We start from the raw sequence: 25,988 nt of genomic DNA on the forward strand, positions 1-25,988 counted from the left end.
CAAACTGAAACAGGGGAAGTTCAGGTTAGACCTAGGAATTTCTTTACTGTGAGGGTGGTGAGACACTGGCACAGGGTGCCCAGAGAAGTGGTAAATGTCCCATCCCTGTCAGTGTTCAAGGCCAGGTTGGACAGAGCCTTGAGTGGCATGGTTTAGTGTGAGGTGTCCCTGCCCATGGCAGGGGGGTTGGAACAAGATGATCTTAAGGTCCTTTCCAACCCTAATTATTCTATGATTCTATATAGACAGGGTTATAGAAGCTGTAATGTATACAGTACAATAACACCATGAAAACCGTCTGTAAGTCCCAGAACTTATATTTCCTTGCTCCACCATTATTTAAAACCAAATGACTTTATAAATCTTCTAGAGACTCAAAGCCTGATGTAGAAAAGTGCATCCTTGCTTATTAAAAATGTACACAGTTAATTATGCCATGCAGAATTTACATGACAGAATAGTGTCACTGCAGCAGATCAAGCCAAATTAGTGAAAAGGAACAGTATCAGACCTTCTGGCTTAATGAGTTTTACTCACGACAAGAACAAGTGCGACGACTTCCTCCTGCCTCACCCCCGTGTATATAATTGACCATAACTTTGCATGGTTAATTATTCAAACATTGAACCTCAACATGAAAAAAATGCATAATACATTCCTGCTTTCTTTTGTGAACAGCTTTTATAATTAATATTGAAGGATTAAAATAACTGATTAGAGCTTACATTGCCATAGAGCTGTTGATGCAAACTGTGAAATTACTAGTTTGAGTCACTCGAGTCCCTCAGATGTGACTACGCTGCATGATTCTTAGGGTGTTCTGGTAGCTCATGTGTCATTTTACACAGAGAAAATTTCTCCCTCTCCTGTTTTTAGCTAATTTAACACTTGCAGTACTTAGTTTCAGATCCCCATAGAGTGTCAGCAGAATGGGTATCCTGGGAGATAAATCATCTGCCTTGGGTTGAGGCTGTGAGTTAAAACTCCAAAGGGTTTTCTTTATTCTAGGTGTCCGTTTTCCTCTCACTGTAATATGGATGACTGCATTCACACCACATAATTATCTTTATTACTTATAAACAGGCTGTATCTCATTTCTGCATTTCAGCTTTTCCTTTTTTGCCTGGCAGAGAAACAAAACCTATAGTAAATTAAGCCCAACTTCCGCGAAGTTCCATGTATATTTAAAGCTTGGTACGTGTTTTGTTTGAACTCTGTAATCCCTGAATAAAATGCTTAATTAACCTCTTTTGGAACATCTGTAGTGTGTTTCTATTAAATTCATGAGGCTGTGTGGGCACCAACTGCTGCCTAATTTACAAGAAACTATTTGCTTCCACCTCCCAAAGTGCTCTGTGTAAACTAGTGGATGATCCTAGATGCAGGTGATGTCATTGCTTGTCCTGTTATTGGTTTTTACATTAAAAATTAATATATTTTTCCTTTTTTTTTCTTTTTTTTTTTAATTTAATTCACATGTATTCAACACGGGACAAGAAATATTTCTTTTCCTCTTTTTTTTTTTTTTTTTTTGTGCTCTACAATGTTTGACACTATAGACCACTTCCTTTGCTTCCAGCTGGAGGTTTCTTCTGCATTATAGAATCATAGAATCATTTAAATTGGAAAAGACCTTCAAAATCATTGAGTCCAATGGTAAACCTAACCCCTTGATGGATTGCCTTGCTATGCCTCAGTGGCTAGCACGCAGCTAGCACACTTACAAGAGCTTTCTTACAAGTTACCTCCCTTAGACTTGCTCAAACCACCTTCCTCAGTGTTCTGCCCCAAATCTTGGCTCTTGTACCTTCCCAGAGATAAGAGACATCGTGTGCTGTTAAAGCCATGACAAAAATGCCCTCTCCTTTCCCACCCTTGTGTTTCTGTGTTTTGAGAGGAAGATCTTACCAGAGAGGTATTTATAGAGTAAAAATGCATCCTTGTTTAGAGAACATGGGTGATTAGGAAAGGCAAAGATTAAACATATAATGGGAACAGAGATGAGAACAGATGCTGTGAAGCAGCTCTGTGCAGACCAAGCAGTGTTAGCTGGGTACAGGGAAAGTAGGAAAAGGCGTGATTGATGTGGGATGACTAAGGAAAGTTTTCATGAAGCAGTGACCAGTTTCTGATTGAAAACCAGTACTGGTCATGTTTGGTCCTTCTTGTGGAATTTATTGCTGCAAGGCTTCCCCTCCATCAGGAAGTCATAAACTCATAAAACTCTAAGTGTTAGTGATTAATTTTGCTGGTTGAATGGGAGGAGAGACGGATAGAGAGAAAAAAGAAAAAAAAAAAAAAAATCAGTGCACAAACTTATCAAAAACAGTTAAGAGGGGGATAGAAATTATAAGAAACTGAAATTCAAGTAATACCAGAATCACATCTCAGCTTTTTCAGCTGACTTGTATTACTCTGCCCTGGCAAGGGCTCCCCTTATCTTTTGGATAAGATTTAATACTGAGAGCCTGAGATTTTGACATTGTGCTGCAAGAAAAGATCTTGTGTTATGGATAACTTCCAAAACACCTAATATTTCCCATGTTGCTTTTATTGGCTCCAGGATAACTCTCTGGCCAACATTTGCAGGGGAAGATGGAGACACAACAGTTGTGTGCATGCTTTGACCTCTCCATGAGAGAGAGGATGTGTTGCTAAGGATTAAGGCTACCTGTAACAGGGTGCAAGGGCACCATCTGGTTTCTGGCAACTTGGCAGTTATTCCCAGTATGGGTTTCTCATGTCCTTACACAGGGGAGAGTTTAAAATGGCTGCATGTGAAAGTAAAGCTTGGCAGCACACGCCTGAGGGAGGGTGTGAGCAATGGAGACCCTTTAGTGAATTACACTAACCTTAATGTCTCCTTTTAGAGATATGATTATAGGTGAATCTGTGAATCTGTGATATGTTACACCAGTAATACTGTCATTTGTTTATTAACTCTCTCATGTATCAACCCTTATGGAAAAGGGATAACTTGTTTTATTGCCAATACACTATTAAAATAACATAAAAACAGGCAAAAAGATTCCTGTATCACCAAATTGCACCATGACAAGCATAGATGAAGTAGCTGCTTCCTACTCAGTGGCCATCAGTGTAACAAGGCACTGATGTTTCTTGCATCAACGTGTTATTTCAACATGTCAAAGAGAGAGGAGGAAAAAAAGGTTTTCTTTTTACACTAGTGTGTTTTGAGACATTTTGTTAAGAACAATGTTGAATGCAGTATGGGCATTGTCATTCAGTCCCAGAGATTTCAGCTTCACTTTATGTGACTCATGCCTTATCAGAGCATCACCTTTCTCACGCTTGCTCCCATTATCAGGAAGCATTATATTTTATTTTATTTTATTTTATTTTATTTTATGTTATTTTATTTTTTATTTTTATTTTTATTTTAGTTTTTTTTTTTTAATGTATTTGATTCCTTGCACCACATGGAACTTCCCTGACTTCTTCTGCTGCAGCAAGCGTGACAGGGAGCACTGCTGCAGCGTTGCCACCCGCTTTGGACCTGGGATGCTGTGTTACGCAGCATTTGCAAAGCTATGCTGCCTCCCTTCCCCATGCCTGCCAGCTGCCAAAAGAAATACCCTGATAATACTTGAGAAAGGCTTAGTCTGGGACCAGCTGCAGATTGCCGGTTGCTGGTTGCGAGTACAAGGCAAAACAGGAGAGGATTATGCGGCTGAATGAGCAGCAGTGATAAGGGGGATTCAGGATGAAAAATGCCTTATTCCTGGAAAGCCAGGCAACATCTGAGGCTGCAGACAGACCACTGGTATGAGAATCTCACTGAGCAGAGAAACAAGTGACAATAACTATCTGGAAGGTGCCTGCTGCCCCTCACTGCTAATACAGTCTTCCCATGTCAGTTTGGCACAGAAAAAGCTTTAGCTACAGTGCTCTGCATGAATATGTACTGGTACGGAATAGATACTAGCATGGGTGTCTTTGCATGCATTCTGAATGGGACCAACACAAACAGAGCCCATTTATGCGCCCTGGTGAAGGCTAGTCCAAAAAGCAGTGTGATTTAAGGACTCTCTGCAACTTGATCTTGCTTTTCTTTTTGAAGATAAATGAACACAGTGTCACAGGAGATGGATGAGGTGAGCCTTCCACTGATGATGGCCCTCACCCTGCCTACTGCTTGCTCATAAAGCCTCAGCCAAGTTCTCTGACCACAGGAATGAGCTCTTCAACCATCCGCTGAGCATCTTCAGGATGGTGTTTGAGTATGCATTTATTTCAGCACCTTGGGGCCCATAGTACATACTTAATATTTGACTTGAGATAGAGTGTGCTGGTACCTTTCCGGTATTGGGGTTTACAGCTGCATCTATAAAGCTGCCCGGTCAACTGGAGCAGTGAAGTGATTTAATCATCTAGGGACACAACCAGCAACAGGCAGGGACAATTCATGCAGAGGACTTGACCAGACCTTTAGTAACACATATTAACCCTAGAGCCTCAAGGAAACTGCTTGAATCCACCTTGGAAAACCTTTCAGAGATTTCTTACCTCTCTTTCCTTTTCTTGTGAGTTTTGGCCAGCAATTCTGTTTGGATAGGGTGGTCCAGAGGCTTTCGAATGAGTAAGGGAATTCCCTCTCTCTTTTTCTTATAATGATGAGATATCTCGTTATTATCTGTTCAAGATTCTGCTATATTGCAAAGAATCAAGGTGGGTTTTGATGTTCCTGGCTTTCAGAAACATGGGAAACCTCATCAAATGAATATCACGTACAATCAGAAAAGAAAGCTGGCAGAAAATCTATGCAAGTGAAGTACCAAACCACACAGATTCAAGCAAGAATTTAGGATGTAGTCATAAGAAAAGCACAATGCAGGAGGGACATTAAAATTCAGTAAATGGAAATTGCAGTGAATGTCCCATGAAATGCAGGCTATTATTACCTTGATGGGAAAGAATATCTGATCTAGACAGCTCATTGGTGTTACTAGGTTTTACATGTAATGTGTCTGATCTACAGCCTGTGTTACTGGCATTATAACTTTCCAGTCTGTATGGGTGACAGGTTAGCTAGCAGCAGACAGACCTGATATTTCTGGGTTAGTAATTTTAGGACCTATTTTACCTTTGTCTCTCCTCAAAATTCAAGCAGCTGACACCCTCCTTGTAGCCTAGTTTTGTATCACCAGTGAGCACCATGTGTTTGATTGAGGAGATGATAGTACAAGGAGATGTAGGGAAGGTCCCAGAGAACATCACTGTTGTTTCATTGGAGAAAATGGCTGGTGACAACCAATGTCCCCAGCAGGGAGCTCATAAAGTAGCCTGAGGGATCCTGTTCAGGCTATGAACCAGTGCCAAAAAGCTTTGAAGGGTCCCAGCAATAGCCTTAGAAGCCATAAGTAAAACCCCAAAAGCAGTATTTGAAAGCAAGTCCGCTTTAGCCTGCATTCTGCCAAGGTTGGATTCATGGTAGCCTGTCTTTGCACAGCTTTTCAAACAGAAGTGCTTTGCTTCTTACGAGACATACCTTTGCCCAACCTTTCAATACTGACCTACTCACATGCAGAGTGTGTGTGATGAAACAGGGAGTTGAAGCAGACAGCCTGCTTTACCTTGCCCAGCTTCCTTCTATATGTTTTATTTCCATTTACCTATTAATTTATTTTAAAAGACCTTGCTGAATAAGAAGAAAACCCCTCCATCTGGGTTTTCTGCTGAATCATTCTTTCTTCTCTCACAATGCTCTGTTTGCAGCCTGCATTTCTTTTTTCCTGTATGGTACTCCACAGTGCTACCCAAATGCCTGCCTGTGGCACTCAAAGCGCCGCTGCTTGTGCAGCCCATGGTTGACCACGCTATATTCCAGGTCACAACAGCAGCTTTGTAAGATGATTGCTGCCTTCCCATGTTTTATGTTCCTTTTCTGATGGCTTTTGCTCACAAGTCTTCTGACTTCATGGCTGCCAAAACAGAATAGTTTCAGCTTTTGGTTGCTGTCTCTTCCTATTTTCTATTTCAAGTAGAAGTAGTTTTGGAAGGAGTTCTTAAACACAATTTATCATATTTACTCAAACAAGCTTAATAGATAATCCATCAAATGCCAGATGTGGATTGCGTGACTCTAACTCCCACAAACCCATGTTTTTCTGAGGCCTTTTTCTTTGCAAAGAAACACAGCCACACTTCGTGGCTATATTTATTTATTCACAAGAGGCAATTTCTTATTGTTTCCTATGCTGCATGGATGCTTTCACCCACCTCACCTGGTTTGTGATTTAAAAGCACAGTGTAAGTAAACTTTAACTATGTGATTTGGATGTGAAAACTTCAAGACTTGTGAAATGGCAGGGCTTGGTAGGCTATGTTTTCAGAGATGTACAATACTGGCTGCAAGCATAAAACAATGAATGGCACAGGGAAGGTAAAACATGCTTCAAAGTGTCTTAGCACACAAGAAAGAATAAGGGAGAAAACTAAGAAATGAAAAGGATGCAGAGAGCATGTGGTAGAAGGAGGATATGTGGCCTGTGAAGCACATTGCCAGCAGAACACCTTTGGGACTTGGTATGAAGCCTGGCTTCATGGCTGGGTGCATGCCTAAGCCACAGTCTGAATGAGTTCTGGAAGGAGACCAAGGTGCGTGCACACCTCCCTTCTTTTTGGATACAAAACTTCTGCTTTAGTGTAAAAGCTTATGCATTATCTGTTAGAATAAAGGGAATTATACTGTGAAAGAGCTCTTATATTTTCCTCAAGAGCAGTGTGTGCCTGCTATTGCCAGCGACTGCATTCTGTATATAGTGAGTCACTGGTCTGACCCAGAGAAGAAACTCCTTTGTACTGAAAGCGATGTATTTATGTATGATTGCATAATTATTCCTCTTGCTCACCCTGCAGATCCTGACGTTGTTTTGACTGTGTCTGTTAAGGTATGCACACAGCCAGGCTTATCCTGACTCCTCTCCCCAGATAACAATATGAGGAATTTCAGGGTTGCACAGATAGCAAAAGCAGAGTAATATGTATCATCGAATCATAGAATAATAGAATGGTCTGGGTTGGAAGGGACCTTAAAGCTCATTCAGTTCCAGCCCCCTGCCATGGGCAGGAACACCTTCCACTAGAACAAGCTGCAGTTTTGGCAACAGTTTGCTGTTATCATGTGGAGATAGTGGTATGTAAATACATAAAGCTGTGCCAACACTGAATTAGGGCTTAGGTTATTAAGACACAAATGCCCATGTGTTTGATTAACCCTCTTTAAATATTTGTCTGTTACCTTATTTGTCCTTCTAGAAAGTGCTATTGTGTCGAAGCATTCAGGGTATACCTGTGTTGAAGATGTGTGCAGGGCAAATGGTTCACCCAAGGATTCAAAGGTGAACCGTGGTCAAAGCTCAGGAGTGTTTCTTGCAAGTGGAGGAATCAAAGGAGGAAAAAAAAGGCAGGTTAATAGAAAAAAATATATAACATAATAAAGGCACAGATATGTAATGAAAGAGAAATTGATAAACATTTTGTAATAGTTTTTAAGTAGAATACTTTGTCAAATATCGAATAGCATTTGGTCAAAGCCACTCTTTAGTCCTAATATTATACGTGTTCAGAATTTGAAAAAGCAAATAGGAGAAGACAAGGTCCGTGCCCTGGCAGGTTTATGGTCTCTGGGTCTGCAGAGTCCCCATCTTCTTTGTAGCCACCCTTTAAATATTAGAACATGGGGATGTCTCCCCTGAGCCTTCTTTCCTCTAGGCCGAACAAACCCAACTCTCTCAGCCTCTCCTCATACATCACAATGCTAGACAGCTCTTAACATCTCCAGCCCTATTATTTAACACACCATGGTGCTATCTTTAAATAGATTGTTTTCATAAGACCAGGCCTGAATTAGACCAAGAAAGAAACTGCTGTGGATTTGTTAAAAAAAGAAAACGAACCCCAAACCAGAAGTAAACCCAACAAACCCGAAACCACAAAAGCTGCAGAATTACCAGTTACAGCTGCCAAAATCCGCTCACAAAGTAAGGTTAATCCCTGAGCTCAGTGGCAAGTTGAACTTCAGGAAAAACAAGCCCTCCCGTGTTCTTTGGCAATAAAAACCCCTGCAATGGTGTTCAGAATAACCATTCCCAACAATGCTAAGTGCACGTTCCCTGCCCGTGTTAAGTCAGGGAAGCTGCCATGCAGGCATGTACGGATTCAGCTGAGCATGGAAAATGGACACTGTCATGGTGATGGCTCGGTGTCTGAAAAAAGAACTTTTTCCACTTAAAAGATAGCCTCTTCATATTGATTTCAGGAGATCTAAGGAATAAATCAGCTGAGTTTAGTGGAGGGGAATGAATGACTTTTAAATATATTCTGTTGCTAAGTCTCAGCCAAGACACCTTGTTGCCTTATGCCACCGCTTACAATCATGTGGAGAGTGCACAGGGAGTGTAAAACGCTCACAGACAGGAACAACAGCTTTATACTCTTGTTCTGTACCTTTTAAAAAGATCTCTATCAAACGAGGGTTACAAGGAACAAGATTCAAACTCCACAGGCTGGATTTGCTTAGATTCCACAGTAACTGTGGAAAAATAGGGAACTTACAGAAGGGAATACACACACCTCTATTTCATTGCAGGAAGAGAGAAATCACTGAGTGGCAATGCATCTGAAGAATGGGGAGATTTTGGCTGATCTACACACATATGCACCAGCAGTGTGCAGAGCTCAGGGTACAATTTCATTTCACAGCACTCTAAAGCATAATGGTATAAAGATAGTGTTTTGCATATCTGAAACTTTCAACCCTGTTTCCTTCACTGTAGAATTCAATCTACTCATGTATGCAGTAATACTTTAGCTACTTGAGAGCGTGATAGCTATGCAGGGAAGCTTTGATGGTATTGAAGTTTGTCAGTGGCAGTGGATCAGAGGAGCTGCCTGGTCCCTGTTGCCTGATGTGCCCAGAGACCATCGGGCACAGAAGGTGCAGGAAATGGGGTGGCTCAGGGAGTCAGCTCACTGATTTTCAAGCTGTCTTTGGCATGCGTTAAAGCAGCCTGGGGACTGATTTAAACAACTCCAGTTGGGAATAAGCCAAACACAGTAGTATTCTGGCCAAGTCCCGGCACTCTCCTTTCTCCAGGGCCAGACAGGATTGATGGTATATTAGCAGGGTTCATTGACTGTGTGCCAGCAAGGGATGGTATAATGCCAAGAGAAATCTCAGCTGGTGAGATCTGAAGAGCTTCCAGGCTTTAGGCACTGCTATATGAACTTTATCTGAAAAACAAGTCCTGAAAGTATGAGGTTCTTGGTATCATATTAAAGATGAGAAAAAAGAGAGCAGAAACTAACGACAGCAAAGGGGAAGCACTTGGAAAGTTCAGTAGTTATAAGCATTGCCGCTTTTGGAAAAAGTATTTCCTAAATAGAATACTTTTGAATGGCACTGTCTTGAAAAGAAGACCAATAAGGTCATCCATCAGCCATCCAAGGGACAGAAGAAAACATGATAGCAGAGCTAAGCCTACCCAGATTCTGCAGGTCCCCATAGACTGTTGGCTGCTTTCTGGTGTTATGCTTAAAACTAGATCTCTCCCTGGTCTAGCTCAACCTCAAACTGGAGCACATCAAACCAGAAAAGCTAATTCCTTGGAGATCCCAGGATTTGACAACAAATTGACAGAATATAGAAAGGGATGTCCTGTCACAGTGGTAAAGTTCCTTCCTGGAGCTGCTTTGGATTTTGCAGTGTACTCACTCCTAAAGATCTGAGTTCATTGTTAGTTTCTGTTCCCTTTTTTAGTCTTTCCATTGGAGATCTATTATGATACCTTACTCCTCAACCAATAAATATCTGACTAGTGTCCACTCCAAAGATGTTGATAACCAGTTTATTTGTTTTAGGATTGTATTTTGCTTGAACAATTATAAAGAACAAGAAGGGGAAAGGATATTTTGTATATGTAGCTATCATATCCCATATCTACTTTCATCTTATTAAGCAAATATACTGGTTTAGTCCCTTCTCATAAAATAGCTTCTCTGTTCTCTGTTTTCTTCGCACCTATGTCTATCTTTAGTTAAATATAAGATTTCATCAACTAAACCTATTATTCTTTATCGGTACTTCTGTACTCATAGTTTACGAGTATCTGAGCACTTCTATAGCAATTGTTTTTTCCAGGCAATTAAAATTGAAAAGTAAAATAAAATAAGAATTAAAATTAAAATGAAACCCAAGCTATTCCTGGTTTTCATTTTAAATCATAAACATGCAGAAGTCAAGGGCTCAGAAACGCAAATATAGACTGCAAGCATTCATGTTTTGATGGGCAAGTCCTCTTCTGTCACCGAGACAAATTTCAAACCTGAAAGAGCATCCCATTTTTCACACGTAATAAGGCTTTGCAGGTGTCTGGCAGTCCACTGAAGATCTGCCTAAGCTGTTCTTACTGTGTAGAGCTCAACCATGCAATCTGTGTGCACACAGCAAGTGTGGTGCTTCCTGGAGGCATCCCACTTACAGTGCTGGCATTAGCAAAGTTAGTTTGCCACATCCATAAAGTGTAGGAGAAATGTTTGCCTGGGTGTGCAATTCAATAGCACGAGTACTGTAAAACTGACTCATCCCTGAACTATTCAATATACCAAACATGACTGTCACTTCTCTGAACAGAAATACAGCATCTATAGACACCTGCAAGAAACATGCCCACAAGGATACATAAACCCTCCACTGAAGCCAGCAGTATGCATGAAGAAATGGTTCAAGACTGAGAAGCCATTCCTGAAGTCTAAATTTGGTGAAGTAGTTTGTTGCTGCCATGGTTTAAACCCAGTCAGGTAACTCATTCGCTCACTTCCCCTCTTCTTTCCCTCCCCCTGCTCCCGGAGGGACGGAGAGGAGAATCAAAAAGAATGCAACTCTCACGGGTTGAGATAAAAACAGTTTAGTAACTAAGGTATAACACAAATCACTACTGCGACTACCAATAATAACAATGATAATGGAAATAACAAGGGAAGAGAATACAACACCTCACCACCAACCAACCGATAACTCGGCCCCCCAGCCCCCGACCAAGCACCGACCGATACCTCCTCCAACCCTGCAGTCTCCCAGCCCTTCCGGCTCACTCCCAGTTACATCCTGGGCATGACGTGCTGTGGTATGGAATACCTCTTTGGTCAGTTTGGGTCAGGTGTCCTGTCTCTGCTTCCTCCTGGCTTCCCCTCCTCCCTGGCAGAGCATGAGGCTCACAAAGTCCTTGGCCAAACCAAAACATCCTTGTTATCAGCTCTGTTCCCGAGCTGAAAGTCAAAACACTGCACTACACCAGCTACCAAGAAGGAGAAAAAATGACTGCTACTGCTGAACCCAGGACAGTTGCCTAGATGGTTTTGCCACCTCAACTGTAATTTCCTTCACTTTATATGTTACTGCTTTGGCATATTTCATTACTTGAACCTTTTTCCTGTGGTTTAGTACATCTCTCATCACCACCGTCATTATCCCCATCATGGTTATTATTAATGCTGTTGCTATTATTATGTGAAAAGGCCTTTCCTTACCTCTTACCAACCTTTGATTAATTGCTAGCAAGAGGTTGCACCTACAGAGCTGCTGCTCTATCTCTTCCTGGCAATGCCAGCACTGAACAGAGGGTGATTGCTTTAGGAAGCATTGGCATGTTACACCATCTAAAGGGCTTTCAAGGAACAGATTTTTAAGGACTGTGCTAATTAACATTGGTAATTGGCATTAGAGGTTAATCATTCCATTCAGTTATGGATGAGAGCTGTCCTTTAAGGGTACCTTCACCAGAAGGTGAAGAATATTATTACCATTGCTGGGATTTCATATATTACTTTGGCCATTAACACACCTCTTTTCCTAGCATCAGGCACCATTTCAAATAGATGTCTATTGCTTTCCCACATTCTCTTTTAATTATCACTTTCTTTCTCCCTGTACCCAATGGGTGTTAAACTGAGGCCTGGTTAAGCCCCAGAGGATTTAGTAGCTTTGTGATACTTCACTGAATTTTCTGGAATCTTGGTGCAAATTGAAACCTGTGCCTCTGGGGAAAGAGATGTCTGAGAGGCCATCGTGCTCTTTGGGCGATGCAGGAAGCCAAACTTCAGCTTTATGTCAGAGGATTGTTCTCACATTGTTGAGGTTTCATTTTGAAGTTCTGTGCTCCACTTTTTCACTTTCTTTATGTATAGTTTGCCACTGAGTGGAAATGACTTAAAAGCTAGCAGCCAGATCTTGAATAGGCCTGCATGGCTAACCGATGCTATTACGTTAGATTAGACATGTCCCCAGAAGTTGTGCACACACATAAACCCTGAAGAAAACATCATAAGATGCCCCCTCTATGTCCATTTTCCCCAGTAAACATGTCACTAATAGTGTGCCTCATTAATATCTCCCACAAAGATGTTCAGTCATGTTTTAAAACTCCTAGACATAAAGAATTAACTTCTTCATCGCTTGCTCTTACGAGTACTCAATATCCCAAACTTCCACTTCAAGTCAATGCAGGTCTAAGTTCCCTGCACTGTGCAGTTCTCCAATATTTTAGACTTGTGCAGGAGCACATATGGTCTTCTTTTTACATTCTATTGATAGATGGAACTGGTCAGGAACTCATAGTAGTTAGGTGGCTACCACTGTCTTTAGAAGCCCATGCACTTTCTCTGTTGACTTTACACATACCTGATAGCCATTTCAATAGTAATGCTACTGTGGGATTTTGTGGCACAGCAGTAACTTGGCCTTTAAACACATGAATACTATGTGACCAAGTGATGGTTTAGAATCTTCTAATAAATCCCAGTCCTACGGTTCTCATATTTTTTAGCCCTTAATCAGAACTGTTCCTACATGCAGATGTCCAGGTCAGACAACTTTCTCTGGCTCCCTGCAAAAGATGAGCTACTGGCAGCAAAATAGCTGCTGCTCTGTATTCCTAGAAATGCTGTCTGGAGGAGACCTCTGGAGTTTACTGGTTGAACTTCCCATCCAGACTGGGTCTATCACCAACATCAGATCAAGTCAGCCATGACTTTAGGCAAGTCTAGAAAATCTCCAAGGATTTGCTTTCCATATTCACCCTGGGTAGCTACTTATTTTTCCCCATCCCTTTTCAAAAGCTGTAGGCTGCTATTAAACCTCACTACTGCTTCCTCTTTGTCAGATTAAACAAGCCTAGTTCTCTCAAACTTTTCTTATAACTCATTTGCGCTGGCCAGTAATAATCTTGGGAGGTCACCACAGCATCCCATCCCCATCCAGTTTTATTGCTTGAATTGAGGAAGTCACAAACTGGACCCATTATAGGTGTGGCCTCACTGGGAATAAGTGAAGATACTAATTTATTTTAATTTCCTGATCTAATGGAGCCCAATGATGCAGTTTGGCTGTATTCCTGGTGCAAACACACTGACTCATGCTCAGCCTGGTGTGAACAACAACCCCTAGGCCTTTTTCAGCATCTTCCATTCACATTGGTTGAATTCTGCCTGCTGATTTCATGTCACAGCTTAATAATTTGATAGCCACGTTTTTGGTCTTGTTAAGTACCATCTGATAAATTTTGCTTTTATAGATGTTGTTTCACTTAGCCTTCTCCTGAAATGTTTTGGGGTATTTTTTCTGATAGTCTCAGTTCTCTTACAGATACTCTTTCATTTGTTTCTGCATAGCATTGAACAAAGCTGTCAGTCTTCAGATTCAAGAATCTGTATGACCTGTTGCCTACTCACGTCTCTTATTTACCAGCTAGAGAGCACAGAATCGTAGAATAATTAGGGTTGGAAAGGACCTTAAGATCATCCAGTTCCAACCCCCTGCCATGGGCAAGAATGCCTCACACTAGACCATGTCACCCAAGACTGTCCAACCTGGCCTTGAACACTGCTAGGGATGGAGCATTTACCACTTCTTTGGGTAACCTGTTCCAGTGCCTCACCACCCTTACAGTAAAGAACTTCTTCCTTATATCTAACCTGAACTTCCCCTGTTACATTTTGAACCCATCAGCCCTTGTCCTATCACTACAGTCCCTGATGAAGAGTCCCTCCCCAGCATCCTTGTAGCCCCCTTCAGACACTGGAAGCTGCTCTGAGGTCTCCACGCAGCTTCTCTTCTCCACGCTGAACAGCCCCAATGTTGTCAGTCTGTCTTTATAGGAGGTACTCCAGCCCCCGAGCATCCTTGTGGCCTTCTCCGGACTTGCTCCAGCCTTCAGCATTACGTGACATACTTTCAACAAAGCACCTTTATGGTTTTCATCTGCTGTTCAGCACAAGTGGAAAGAGCTTCTTGCAAACCTCTGCAAAATTGCATTATGCATATTTTTATGTATATATACACCCATCAATAAAGATATAAATATATTTAATATACTAGGAATCTTAGATCAATTGCGCAAATAGCTCCTAAAATATCTGTGATGCCTGTTGGGAATGTTGGGTTGGAAACATTGTGTAGTTGTGCCTCTCACTCCTCTGTAGCTCCTCAGTCCGTCCACATCTCAGTTTGGTTTCTTGTTTCATCCTGAGATGATAAGCACTGCAGTCAGAAGCTGATTTTATTTTCTGTGTATATTTAGACTGACTAATACAATTTAACCTGCTGCTTGAGCAGGTGTCCAGTCATTATCATCATAATAATGATAATGATAATAATAAACCTAAACAAGGCTAATTTTAGCAGACACCTGAGCTCGGCTTTCTGAGAATTAGTCATTTGAAATTTTGAATCTCTAGCTTCCAGTCTGTCTGTTTTCCCTTTGCCATATGTAAAACAGGGATAAAGTACTTATCTACTCCCATGGAGAGTAAATATATTAAATGCTGCTTTTATATACCACAGCGACAAGTTCTTATAACTAAGAATGCAAATGAGATAGCTCCTTTCACGTTGAGATATGCAGGCTTGTCCTTTCTTCTTTAGCATGAAGAGTGAAATCTGAACTGCTTCCAACTCTTCCTGCAGCTGAGGTGGAGATGTAAAAACTTGTAGCTTGCTTAGGGAAGTTAAAAGAAGAAAAACCAACACAGAGCATTCCAGGCAGAAAACTGCAGACTTATATTTTAGGTATCTGCAAACAAGCCAAACACAGCACATGTTGTGTTAGTTTTTCTTGCTCTATTAACTCCTATTTGTCTCAGAAATATGTTTTGACAAGGGCAGGTTTCTCCGCTCTGCAACACTGGCACAGACTGCCCAATGGAGTGGTAAATGCTCCATCCCTGGCAGTGTTCAAGGCCACAATGGATGGAGTCTTGGTTGACATGGTCTAGAGCAAGGAATCCCAGCCCATGGTGGGGGGCTTGAACTGAATGATCTTAAGGTCCTTTTCAATCCTAACCATTCTATGATTCTATGATGAGCTTTACCTGGTGTGGCTGAGTTGCAGCCATGCAACACGCTTGAGGCTGGGGCAGACGCAGACACATACCCGCGATAGCAGCACACTGCAGGAGATGCACAACCACAGTGAAAAGCTCAAGTCCACTTCCTTCCTTGACTGCCTTTTCCTCCAGAAAAGCCAGGTTCTCCATCACAATATATATAACACTTCTGAAGCAAACATGAAGCCTAAAGGGTATAGAAACATGATAGAAATAAGTCTTAAGAACATTCAAGAAAGCTAGAAGGGTGAACACGAACAACTGATATTTAGTGGAGGCTGTAATAAAATTCAGGCTTAGCAATTCTTAAGCCCTTTTTACCCAAAGATTTCTTAATATTTTTAGACCTAAACTGAGTCTCAAAATAGCTCTGTAAAGTAAATAAGCATTAGAGATTGAAATAATATTAAACTTGTTCCCTTGAGGAATATTTTGATATTTCATTGTTTGTTCTCATCTTGAAATGGGAACTGAAACAAACAAACCAAAAAAAAAAGATGTAAAAAAGAGAAAGAATTCTCAAGGAACACAAAGTTAAAAGACAACATATATCACAATTTGTAAATATGCAATTTCCTGCCATTTCTTTGACTGCTCTGGAATCATCTGCTCCTCCATCCACCTTTCTTTCCTCCTCCCCAGAGCAGTTTTGAGTCCTTTGGCTGATGGATCCTCTGGCAACCTATAGGTTTAATTCAGATTTACAGAAACAATTTAAACAAGCATCCCACAGAGAGCAGGAGCTGCAGCATGGGCTCGGCAGTCATCTGTTTCTTTGGCATCCCCTGCTTTATCAGACACTGGTCCTCACTGGCCAGGCAGCATGCTTCTGTTCCAAAAGCAATGGCATTTTACAACATAGACATTAAATTAATAATCACAGTTGGAAGTCAATAGCGTATATATATGAGGAAATTATAGAGTGAGGAAGATGTTAAGGATTTTTTTTAGGCAGTGGATTTAAGGAAGAAACCTCTAGAAGATAGCACTGCATTTGTTCTGTGTCCCATAAGCAGTTTGCTTTCTATTGTCTTTTGCAATCTGCAGAACTGAATTCATATTGAAAGGCAATAGATGGTATTACTGAATTAAAACATTCAATTTACGTTTAACTGTTACAGAATGTTTTGTTTCAGCTGCATTTGCATTTTAATTTGGACTGCCTGTTAACTCTGTCTTCCAGACAGGATTAACATAGCAGCTACTCAACATATTGCAGAGCTCCCCTGTGTACTGTGCGATGGTGGCCAGTGCTGTGTGGTCTGACACCATTTACCTCTGCATTCAAGGAGAAACCTATCCAACCTACCAGGTCCATGTCATCACAAGTGGACCCAAATTAAAGGCAGGCAATTAAATGGGATGCAGTCTGGATACCCAAAATGATCCATTTTGTCAGTTCAAGAGTCCAACACATTATTTTTTAAGCCATATCCTATCAAACAACAGCAATGTCATGTCTCCTGCCATTTTTTTTAATTACAAGAAGCTGTATTTGATGAAAAGAGAATGCAAATTCCAGCTCTAAACTCTCCCCTAGCCCTAATCAATAGACTGATTCTATTTAGTAGGAGAGTTAACTGAGACTGCAATCATATCCTGATTTCACTTGCATTGATGTAAAGTGAAAGTGACTCCATTAGAATCAATTGAGTTACATCTGTGTAAAACATCCTTAAAAGATGTTAGAATTGGGTTCAAAAAGAGCTTACATGCCACTAATCTAGAAACTGCTGATGGAGCAGGATAATGATCAAGAAATCTAGTCTCACAGGCTATTACTTTAACCAGTGATCCACAACAGAACTGTCCGGCTCTATTTCCTTTATTATAATTATGAAGTATATATATCGGAGCATCTACCTCCTGTAGAAGATAATTCCTTCCCAATCATGCTGTTTAAAGTCCTCTTCTACTTTCTTCTTGTAGAAACCTGTTTCACACAATTTTTTTCTTACACCTCTAACAGGACACAAATGTTCTTTCCTATTATCTGGTGAGTAACATTTGGGAAAGCAGAAGTGACAATGTTTTCTATGTGCCCAAGAAGTAAGAGGTGAAATTACAAAGTCTTGGAAGGCTAAATATGAGCAATGTAAAGCACGAGGAAGCAGTTGTAACTGTCAGTTTCACATTGGTGACTATATTGTAGGATTTACAGTCATGAGAGATTGGTTCAGGTATTTAAAGGTTTCAAAGGGGATAATTCTTATTTGGAAAGAATAGCTGTTAATTGATTATGTTTCCAAACTGCCCTCTAAGACTATGGCCATGCACTGTGGGAGTTGGGGGCAAGAGGATTGGTGGCTCTTGGAGTGCTTGAAGACACAGGGATCCACTCAGAGGCAGCAGGGCAGGGTCTCACCAGCTAGGTCTCATCACATCACCCCACCTAGGCTCAGATGCAGCCCAGTTCAAGCAAGGCTCCTAAGCCCTGAAAATAAGCTGTTATCCAAACTGCCAAACAGACCCAGTCCTTGGACTGTACTTGACCATGAGCAATGCTTAGTTGTTGCCTGGGATGATTGAATGGGACCATGCTGAGAGCAGAAGAGATCATAACATGTGAGGGGTCAAGACCGGGTGTAGTGGAACAGCTGTACACACACAGCCATAGGGTATGCTGCCACTCAGGGATGGTCTTAGAACTGAACTTGACGTGGGGACCTTCATAATGATGATAGCTCATTCCCAGGTTCTGTTCTGGGCCAATTCACCCTCTTCAGGATAAATCCTCTTGAGGTGCCGTTCACCATGGGCAAGATGGTCTTTAGGCAGCATAAGGGGTGTAAGTACAGCCTTAGGTTTGGCTATACCTGTGCACTTATCCTGTGCGTTGATCTATCCCAGCAGTTAGGGCACCTCTAAAAAAGAGAAGATGTCCACTCTGATCTCTTCTCCAAAAAGTTGCATTGTCACCAATGGCAAGTATGAAATGCGCAGCATGAGAGCAACTAGTGTCCATGGTGTATCTAGCCATGTGCTTGCTTGTTTAAATAATGCAGGTAATGCCAATTACAACTGCAAAGCAATATTGACATGCCTAATGTTGCTGTATTTAAAGCTTATTTATCACACTAATGAGACAATTCTTAAAGAACTGATGTTGTAATTTGTCTAGCCCAGAACTGGTTCAGAAAGAAACCTTCAAAGCTCATTTTTATGAGCAACTGTAAAACTTGAAGTGTCCTAGGAATAAATTGCCAGTTTCTGGCAGTCACCAGTCCTGGATAAAGCAGAACCTGTGTTAAACGTGTTTCAGACAGATGAGGAATTACAGACAGCACCCAGAACTGTGAAACCAAATTCTACTTCGTTAAAAACTAAATAGTGTGCTCTTCTATACAGTGTACTCCTGTGTATACTTGTGGTTAAGCAGGTTGGTTGGCGTCTGTTAATGTGTTCCTTCTTCCCTGCTGTAGAAAACGACATGAACTTCTTTAGGACAGCATGAGAAAGCATTAGGAGCAGGTCCCTATGTGTGGTATTTTCCTTTCTGAAGCAGGGTCCAAAGACTACTGACTGAAGCAGCTGTGCTGTACTCCACAGGAGGTCCTAAAACTGGCTCCCAATAATAACAGGCAGATATTCTAGCATGCAGCCCCCTTCATCCTTCCAAAACAGGTAGTAGTTATCCACAAAAAAAACTCATTTTGAGTTTTGTGCAGCTTTAAAATACCAAATTCTACACTGAGTCTTATTTTTTCTTCTCATCTGGCTTCAAGGTTTATATGCAGTTAAAACAACCTTTGTCCTTTGCAAGCAACCTATTTTTGCCAGTAATTCACTCTGCTACTCTGACCTTATTTGCTGACGGCATAATTTGTCTTGCAACCCTACATAAATACACTACATCAATAACATTTTCTCAAGGCTATTTTCTCCTGAACCACACAAGAGTAAATTGGTTATTTTTCTTTTCAGCAGGGCAACAGACAACATTATAACTTCCCTTGTAATGTTCTAATGTAAAGCAGGCATGAAGACAAGGTTTGTTTGGGTTTTATTGTTTTCTTAAGATGAAGACAAGGTGGTAAACTAGAGCTAAAGTTCAGGGATTTTTACAATTGAACGTGACCTTTTCCCTTCTCGTTCAGTTTGCACAGAGGAATAATTTCCAAAGTGCTGTGAGAAAGAGCAATTAAAGTTAAATGTTAATTTTCAAAAGTAAGACCCAACTTGCCTTTTCGTTTCTGGATTGCCCCTGGAATACAATTCAGGCTCAGCCTCCTGGGGAAAGGCATTGGAAACAAAACCACTGGTGTAGCAAGCAAGGAGTAGAATAATACCTTGTGAAATCAGACTGGTCTTTCCAAATGGCCAAGGTTTTAGAATCATAGAATAGTTAGGGTTGGAAAGGACCTTAAGATCATCTATGTCCAACCCTCCTGCCATGGGCAGGGACACCTCATGCTAAACCATGTCACCCAAGGCCCTGTCCAACCTGGCCTTGAACACTGTCAGGCAGGGAGCATTCACAACTTGTCCTTCAAAGCTGAATTTGCTATCATTCTCTTTATTGTAGACTGTGGGCTCCTACAAAGGGGACGGACTCTGCAACCCAGTTGGTGAAAGCATAAGACATTTGTGTCTGCCATAGTCAAAAGTGCTGGTTCTTAATGACTCTTATAGTAAGGGGAATCAGGTGTCAGTTTTTTGAGTAAAGTCACTATCTTCAGGGTCTTCCTAGATTATTGAGGTCTGTGTCAAAACCTGCTGATTTGCTATTCCACACAGTAGTTTCCACATTAATACTCTTGTTAAAAGGACTAGGCTTAGGCAGGGTTTCCTCTCAGTGGCATCAGGACCAGAGCTGCTCACATTTTTCACCCTCCAAGCTGAGAGCATGTGTGGATTTGCCGTCTTCTCCGTTTGATGTCTGCAGCATCTTTCACATGTGCAGCATCTGTAAGATCAACTCATGCCTGCAGCTGAGACTTCGACCTCCAAATAATCATAATAACTTAAGCATATATAAGCTGTAAGATGGAGTCTTTAATAAAAGTCCAAAGGATTTTTTTTTGTTCACAATGAGAGTCAATCTTCCAAATTAAATCTGGAAGTGCCAGAACAGTATCAGTAAATACTATTCACAGATTTTGGTGTGCTTAAGAAAATTTATTTGATGACAAGTTCACGAAATTAGTGCATAGCAGTGGCATGAGCTAATTTCTTTCTAAAGTACAATAGCCAGAGTTGAAATAAAGGTGTCTTATGAACCAAATATCCTGACTTTATAGTTTCTAATGATGGAAACTTCACCATGAAAGTGAAAAAGTGATTCTACCAATTAATCTTCTTCATTATTTTTTCCTTTTTCTTGCTGAATTTAACTTATGTTGGCTTTTCAATATTGGTTGTGTTTTGCTTTGCTGTTCTAGATTGGAAATACCTTTGTTGAATTTTCATGGTCTGCGTGGATACTTAGAGACACTATCACATGTCTCTAAGTAGGTTTCTCCCTGAAAAGATGGAGTACTTCTTGTGCCCCAGGACACCATGCTGCTATCCAGGTTTTAGTCACTTCCTCTGCTCCCCTTACAATTATTTCCAGGTTTTTAGCATCTCTCTTAATGCACTGATGCCAGAAATGGACAAATTATTCCCTGAATGGTTTCATTATTGTCAAATGCATATGTATTATAATTTCACAACTCCTACTCACTATTCCATATTTCTATCCATTATTACTTTTGACTGCAGTGTCGCCTGGGATCTCATTATGAGTTGATTATCCTCTATGGCCCTAAGTACTTTTCCGAGTCACTAGCAAACCCATAACATTATTGTAGCATACATTCTTGATTCCTATATACGTGGACCTTGGCCATATTGAAATAGATACTGTTTCACTGAAACCAAACTATATTGTTTCTCATTAATCACTTTTCCTCCTATCATGTCACCACCAGATTTTTCCCAGTGATAAAATTATTTTCCCAGACATTCTTAACATCTCCAAGTAACACAGAGCAACAAAGTCTTCTCTTGAGCCCAAGGGAAACGCAGGTACTCATATACGATTCGATATTAGTAATGATGTTTTCTGAGTTATAGTTTAGGCAGTTTTTAACATAATGTGCATATTATAGGTCACGTATTTTTTATTGTTTTGGAGTTTTTGTGATCTGAATTTATGAAACGGAGTCTCTCACAATACCAGGTCAAATGTCCTGTAGAAGTCCAATATTTTAAATTAACAATATTTCTCTATCAATCAACCTCATCAAAAATAACATCTAAGTATGATGAAAAATATCTCTAACAAATCCCTATTTGTTTTTTGTTTGGGATTGTGGAGGGGTTTTATAATTTATTTATTATTTTAGTTCTGTATCTGTTGTTCAATTACTTTGTATAGGTTCACAGGCAATACTGTATTTGTTGTGATTCAGATATAAAGGATAAAGCTGGATAGAAAGAAAGAGCTGTAATTAGAATATCTATTCTATCCCAAGTGATGCTGTGCTTCTTTGTGTGATTCTAAGCTAACATGCTGATTATAAAAAGTTGCTATTGTTTTAAATAGATCTTGCAATAAGTCTAAATATACCTAATACATGCATTATACTGGCCCTGTGAGGAAAAAGTATTTCCTTCAGTTTGTTCATTGCATTACCTTGGAAAAAATACCTTAAAACCTAGTTGCATAAATTAACTCTGAATAATGGACTCCTAAAATGAAAATGAAACATTGAAAATCTAAAAGCGAACCACAACTAAACTATGATTTCTGTATGATTTTGACATGGGATGTTTGTATCTAAGCAAAAGTTTATATCTATGAAAACAGATTTTCTGGGGAAAAAAAAAAACAAACCCAAAAAGAAACCCAGTGATTAAAGCAAGCCACTTAGAATCCTAAATACCTAGGTATTTCATCTGTATTTATACCTCGTTAACTGAATCTAATCATTACTAATGCTAAAGGAATCCTAAATAAAGAAAAAAATGCTCTTTAGTGAGTTTACCACATTTTTAATAATTCTGATAATTCCGTAGAATTTCACACAGAAAAAAATAGAACATCCAGGCATATTATCATGTTGACCCTTTATGTCATTGTGAATTCCCTGTCCAAAGCCTGAAATGTCCTATTCTCTCAATAGGATCTGTTGAGAAACAAGGGCTTTCATTTGTTTCCTCAAGGAGCAGGGACTCTTGATTAAACATCCTTGTTCTCAACCTTAGAAATGTGTTCAGGATATTGTTTCCTAAACTAATCTTTCTCTTCAAAAGCAGTACAGTGAGGGTGGAATTAATTTGACATAACTGTATGCATCCCCTCTATAGATGTCTCTGTCTGAGATTATTGCCCTGGCTTCCATTTATAGTCGATAGAGGTGCATTTAGGGGACAGTTCATCTGTCTGAGTTCAGATGCCTACTTTGGGATAGATGAATTGCACTTTAGAAGGGTCTGGTTTTCTTGCTGATGGGAAACACAGTCAGGGGTTACTGGCTCAAATGCAGTTATATCCACTGCACATAACCTTAGGAGAGGTGTTGTGAAGAATGGCTTGTACTGAGACCTGCAACTGCATGTAATGCTATTTTTCTGGATCTCCTTAGCATGGGAATGGCTCTCTGGTATACAGGAGAAGGAAGGGTGAGCTTTCCTACCCAAACCCACTAAGGATTTCATTAACATGGATAAACAGTATTACTTGTGAATTTTTTCTAACTTGCGTTGAGGGAGACCATAAGGATGCTCATTATCCTTAAAATCCCTTTGTGTTGCCCAACTGTTGAAAGGGATATATAATACAATTAAGAATCAGCCTTACGGTGGAAAAGAAGTTGATTTACACTGAGCCATCTCCTTTAGCAAATATATTCTAGAGAATATAAAAAAGACAGTAATTGCGGTGTAAGACCGTGGAAGGTTTCTCATGCCAGGTGGATCAAGCAGTTGAAAGTACACATATTCAAATTAGAAACAAATAAAACATATTTAACCTGGAATTGAATCTATAATTCTAACAACATTATGCCCAAATTGGATTTAAAGATTATACTCCAGCATAATGAGAAGTGACTCAATGAAGATATTACTAGAGTGATTTTTATGGGGTGTTTATGCAGATTATAGTGAGTGGCCATACAATGGTGTCTTTCTTATGCAAAGTCCTGTTCTTACAAAAGTCATTGACAGAATGCCAGTGGTGTTCATTAGGAGCCGAATCTCAGTGTTAGTCTCTATTATGATGTAAATGTCTCATAGTATCTGGTTTCTCAACCTCTGTTGTTTTTTTCCCAGGGTGTGTATGGTTTATAGATGCATTTAGTTTATACTTTTGAGTTAATTTTGTATGCTGATACCTTCAGAGTGTGCTAGAATGTGAATACATAGAAATTGCTAATATCACAGCAACTCACTCAAAGGGAAAATAAGAATTACTGAGCAGTATACGCTGCTTATTGCATTCGGTAAACTCGCAACATTATATAAAATGGAACAGACTGCATATAATCCGAACAACTTAAAATTCATCCTTTATTTTTATCAGTTTACTGAATGTACCTGTTGCTGAAGTGCACACTTTTGCAATAACCTAAGACCTACGTTCATCATTAAAGAACAGTATAGATTTCAGTGATCTTTTGAATATCCATCATTGCAGATGAAGAGGGAATTAGGACACATTAGCATACAGCATAGCATGTGTTTGTTTCTGCCTGTCAAGTTGACTGGTATTTGTCTTCAAACCCACATGGAGATGACTTCTCTTTTTGAGCAGAACACAAATGTTTTCTGCTATATTAAATATCATCAGGTGTCTAGAGCTGCATTGAATAATCAGTTCTGTAATCTGAGGAGCAGGTTTTAGAAGAAAAGAAAAGGAATTTCTAAGTTCTTTAAATAAGATTTTTTGCATAAAAAGTTTTTGTTTTCTTTTTATTTCCTTTTTTCCCACTGTATATATTTGAAATTCTACCATGAGGGAAATGTCAGGATTTTCTGAATCAAGATAGATTAACAATAAGCCCCATCCATTTCTAGTGAAGGCAGCTGGTTTATTTCTGTGAACACATGGAAAGTGAATTCTCTATTAACGTGTTATTCATATTACCATTTGAATAGATTTTTTTCTATGCAAGTTCTTCTTTAGACCATATATAGCAAGCTTTCCTTATAGGTGAAGGAGGAAGTAAAAAACCCACCACAGTTCTCTTTTTGCTTCAGTGTAATGCTCCTAATGCTATTTGAACACTTTCTACAGTTTGTACATTGCTTAGGTATGTTGCAAGCTTTCCTATTGATGGAAAGAAAAACAGAGTTGGGGTTTTTACCTTGGTTTTCAAAGTAGTAGAGGGCTGTCCTTGAAATGCAAGCTCAACTCCTCTCTTTCTTTGTTTATGGATTATTGTTTCACATGGGAGCAATTTAAACAAGTCCTGATTAGAGTGTAATCCAGAAAGAATTAAACCATGACTTCTTCCCTGACTTGTGTAACATTAGGAAAGAAAAAACCCAACAAAGTGAACTCAAAATAGCCAACCAGCTTTCCAATTGACTGTATTTTTAACAGATTAATACCTTTTTGTTCTGACATGGGAGAAGCCATGCTGAAAAGCTATTATGTTTTCATGCTGGGAGGACTGACACAGGTTCTCTACTAGGTGATAACTGATGGGTAATATTAGCAAAAAGACTGAAGGGGGATTATAACAGAAATAAAAAAGGTAAATCTGTGCAAAACCAGTTGCATAGAAACCAAGATTTTAAATGTGGGTCATTCCCACTCCTGTCACATGATCAGCAGTTCAAAGGAGGAGCAGTTGGAAGTGAGCTGTGGAAGTCATCTGCAAGGTCAGAGAGGACCATGGTCACCATTAAACCTAGGCAGTCAGGGCTTTGTGTAACCATATAACTTCAGCCCAGGTTCAGACATGGGCAAATATTCTGGGCTCCAGGATAATCGCACTGCCTTCTTTTCCTAAATGATTAAACGTCAATTTAATAAAAAAATAATTTACTTCAATTTAATAAAATATAATAAAACATAAATTTAATAAAATAAAGTAAAACATAAATTTAACAAAATAAAATAACTTTTTGAGTGACATTTTATAGAATCTGAGAATAATTTGGCTTGGAAGGGACCTTAAAGCTCATTCAGTTCCAACCCCCTGCCACGGGCAGGCACACCTTCCACTATAGCAAGTTGCTCCAAGCCCCATCCAACCTGGCCTTGAACACTGCCAGGGATGGGGCAGCCACAGCTTCTCTGGGCACCCTGTGCCAGTGCCTCAGCACTCTCATAATAAAGAATTTCCTCTGATCACCTCCATGACCTCGTCTGGAGTCGCTCCAACAGCTCCACGTCCCTCTTGTGCTGCTGCCCCAGAACTGGATCAGGACTGCAGGGGGGGGCCTCCCCAGAGTGCAGCAGAGGGGGAAGATCCTCTCCCTTCACCTGCTGCTCATGCTCTGGGGGTGCAGCCCAGAACCTGGTTGTTTTTCTGGGCTGCAAGAGCTCATTGTTGAGTCATGGGGAGCTTCTCCTCACCCAACACCCCCAAATCCTTCTCCACAGGGCTGCTCTGAATCTCTTCTCCACCCAACCTGTAGCTGTGCCTGGG

Source organism: Pezoporus flaviventris, unplaced genomic scaffold (genome assembly GCF_033815535.1).
Source record: "Pezoporus flaviventris isolate CSIRO_AGI_PZ_B2104156 unplaced genomic scaffold, CSIRO_AGI_Pfla_v1 ptg000025l, whole genome shotgun sequence".
NCBI classification, from domain to species: Eukaryota; Metazoa; Chordata; class Aves; order Psittaciformes; family Psittacidae; genus Pezoporus; species Pezoporus flaviventris.